A 3,853-nucleotide genomic window follows, 5' to 3' on the forward strand; every position below is an offset into this window, starting at 1 on the left:
TTAAGCGTCCGACTTTGGTTCAGGTCATGATCTCACGGTTTGTGAGTTCAAGTCCCGCATCGGACTCTGTGCTGCCAGCTCAGAGCCTGGAGCCTGTTTCGGATTCTGTGNAATATAACCTTTAAGGAGAGTTTTCAAGAACTCCCCGGGGGGAAGCTACGGAATGAGGTCTTCACTGAGAAACAATCACCGTGACTCAGTAGCCAACATGAACGTCACAGATGGGTCTGGTCAAGTCATGTTCTCATAGCACCTTCTACTTTTCTTCCGATTCAAATTCTGCTAACGCTGCTAACAGGACAACGCATTTAGTGAGAGCATCAGAGTCCGTACGGTCTATTGGACTTTACCACATAATGAGAATGACAATGACCATGATTGCAGTCTCTAAGCTAAAGGGTTCAGAGAAGTAAAACTGTATCCTGTCTTGCAATGCTTCCAAACCGGCCGTCTGTTTCCTCTTCTCTCTGTTCCACGCCTTTCGTCTTTCTCCATCCTCTCCTTCTATTGCAAGAGGAAGGAAAAACAAATAGGCTTTCCTCTTCCAGACAATGCATTTCATCTGGGTTTCTCTTTGATGTGTTGGCAGAAAAGCCGGGGTTAAGCCTTGACTGAGCTCAGCTGGCCCAACTACCCCTGGTCCGGTTTGAGGGTGAGATCACCAGCGTGGTGTCGTTCAAAGAAACGTGTACCTTGGAACCAGATAAACCTGAGTTCAAACCCTGGCTTCTGCCCTTTCCTAACAAAGGCAGATAGAAGCCGGCCGCCCAACCTATCTTTACTCACAGACCCTCTTCCTATCTTGTACGGTTTCCTTATCCGTAAAATGCGACAATGAGAACAATCTTGAAGGGTTTGTGGAGAATTAAGTGAGGCCAAGTTGTAAAAGTGCTAGCAAAATTGTACCTCCCACGCCCTTCTTCCCCTCTGGTCCGGAATCACCTCTTCCCACTCTTCTTTGAGTACATTTACGATCTGTATGTTTTATTGCAAACTTCTTCAAACCACTTCTGGAAACGGGAAGGATACCAACCCATGTCCTTGTTCAATAACATTCACGGAACGTCTTATATTAAGAAATAGTATCTAACGAATAAACCGGCATTCCTATTATTAACATTCTGTTTTAATAATTGTCTTCACGTAAGCAATGTCCCCTGTCTCCCAGACGTCAACGTACCTCTATTCATTACCACTGGGCCTCCGGCCGTGACCTTGAGCCTTCAGTTCTCTGCTCCTCACTGAAGAGCTCCCTGACCCACATGAATCCTTTACCAGAATTTTTGACATTGCAGGAAATAAGAGCCCCCGGCACAGGTGGTGCAGGAGATACTATCAGGATCAGTTAAGGGTTTCAGATTTTTCCTACTCCTGAGCTAAGCTGTTAGCTACCGGTTTCATGGATTTGGGCAGAAGACACGAGACCGGTGAGTCGGAGACAAAGGACACGTTTCAGTCAGGGCACAGCAGGCATCACGTGCTTCATGGTCACGCTGCTTCCCCTCGTCCCCCAAGGCCACAGAGCGCCCCGGGTACTCACCGCATTCACAGAGGGTTTGGATCACAGCTGAGAAACCCAAGCTCAGGAAACCTCAGTCTCTCATTATGCACTGCAAGCAAACCTGCCTGACATTTGCTCTGTAGAGAACGTTATCTTTATCATAACGGACAGCAAACAAACCTACTTTCTACCCTGGAGGGAGATAAGTCTGTCGAGATACTCTATGTCGATCTTCCAAGCTGTTGGCTATACAAATAAATATCCTTAAAAGACAGTCTGGAGCAAAAGCCATCAGTACCTCGGCTCGCTAGACGGACAGAGAAATGTGAGAGGTCCCTGGGGAATTATTTCCCAACAGACACACCTCCTGTGTTCTCCTGGAGATCTGGCCCAAGAAATCAGATCGCCACTGGGCTTTCCAGCAGTTAGGGCAGAGGCAGTTCACTTGACATTGAATGACGCTTGAGCCATGGAAGACCAGAGGTAAAAGGAACCCGCGAGAAAGCGCTCCACGCCCCTCATCCCTACCATGCTTTAACATCAGCTGATGTTCCAGGAAGAGAGCAGGTGGGCCCCACCCATCGTAAACAGAGCCCTTAACAACTTCCGTATTTGTCCCAAATCAGCCTGTATCTATCTGCTCTTCACTCTTAACCGAAACTCATTTTAAGACTTTGGAAGAGTAAGCTAGCTTTGTTCCTTCTTTGATATTAGAAATCCTATATGTGCGTTAAGTTGGCTTTCCTTAAGCTATTTTTTTTTTCATTTTAGCGCTACTTTTGGAGTAAAACCAGAGAGAAAAGTCGTTTCTCTGGATAGTCTTTCATTCAATAGGTATTTCTGAGGTCTTGCTGTGAGTCGGGCACCGCTCTGGGCACTGGGAATGCAAGGGTGAATATGAGGGCAAAGGTGCGTCCTGGGAGGGCTTACATTTTAGTGAAAGAAACAAAATAAACCTGGAACTGGGTGAGAACCATACATAAAATGAAAGGAATAAAAAAGCTATCAGGATAGAAGCTAGAGGGCTGGGTGAAGTGTAGCGTAGCTACAAAGATGTTTTCACTCCTATCTTTGAATTGTGCCTTGCTCCCTTGCCAGTCAACCAGCAAACAACATCTTAATCTCCGTATGAAACTTTCCAGCATTTGGGAGCAGAGTTTTGACCTCATTTCTCAAGTTGTTCAATGTTTAGTGACAGATGTCCTCAAGGGAGGGTGTCTTTCTCAAGGACGTGAAAATCCAACTTGCACCACTTCTTGCACGAAAAGACAAAGTGATACATTACTGGAAAGCAGTGACCTCTTCGTTTTTTGTTTTTTCGTTTTGTTTTTTAAGCAATAACACTTGAGAGAAAAGTCACGATCACACAGTGGACCGAAAAAACCCAGGAAACTATGGTACTGAGAACTCCCTGAATGTCTGAGAATCTGGACAGCGGGATGTTAACCCAAAGTCGAAAGTAACTACGGACAGGCAGTTAAGGGTCCAGGGAAAAGTGTGAAGGAAAGTAATCGACATTTCAAGAGTCATTGGTTTCACTTTCGCCTGTCTAGAAGAAGAAACGTTCAGGAAGGACAGGAAAGAGGTGGGGAAACAGCGCGGGGCTGAGTGAACAGGTACAGCTAGGGCTTCATGCCTAGAAGATCAAAGAGGAGTGAAAACTGGGAGAGCCCATGGCCTGAGAGCTGTGCTGGTGACTCGTCGGCAATGAGGACAGTAACACAAGGTACCGTAAAAGAAATGAACTCACTGGCTACGTAAAACTGCCACGTCGCCAGCTCATGACTGGTAGAACCCATCTCTTCAAGGGGCCAGAGGGGAGGCCAGCACAGCAGGAATCGTGAGACGGTAACGGGCGGCTATGGCAGCTGGAGTAGAGGCCAAGGGCCGGGCTTGGGAAGCCGGGGTGGCGGGGACCAGCCTGACACCACACAGAGACCAGTAAGCAGGTTCAAGAGAGGACAGAGCACCAGGCACAGCGGCATGTATAACGCAAGTCGTCTCGGACAGGGGGTTCTCCCCAGCCCCAAGATTTTTGGCCTAAAACCCAACACTAAAGGGTGCCTGGGTGGCTCTGTTGGCTGAGCGTCCGACTTCGGCTCAGGTCATGATCTCTCACGGTTCGTGGGTTCGAGCCCCGCATCGGGCTCTGCGCTGGTGGCTCAGAGCGTGGAGCCTGCTTGGGATTCTGTGTCTCCCTCTCTCTCTGACCCTCCTCTGCTCATGCTCCAGCTCTCTGTCTGTCTCTCTCTCTTTCAAAAGTAAACACTAAACATCTTTTAAAAAATTAAACTAAAAACCAACGTTAAAAATGTTTCATAGGAGGTTTGATAATTCTGCAAATGAAAGGCA

Source organism: Crocuta crocuta, unplaced genomic scaffold, assembly GCF_008692635.1.
Source record: "Crocuta crocuta isolate KB4526 unplaced genomic scaffold, BGI_CrCroc_1.0 scaffold224, whole genome shotgun sequence".
NCBI lineage: Eukaryota > Metazoa > Chordata > Mammalia > Carnivora > Hyaenidae > Crocuta > Crocuta crocuta.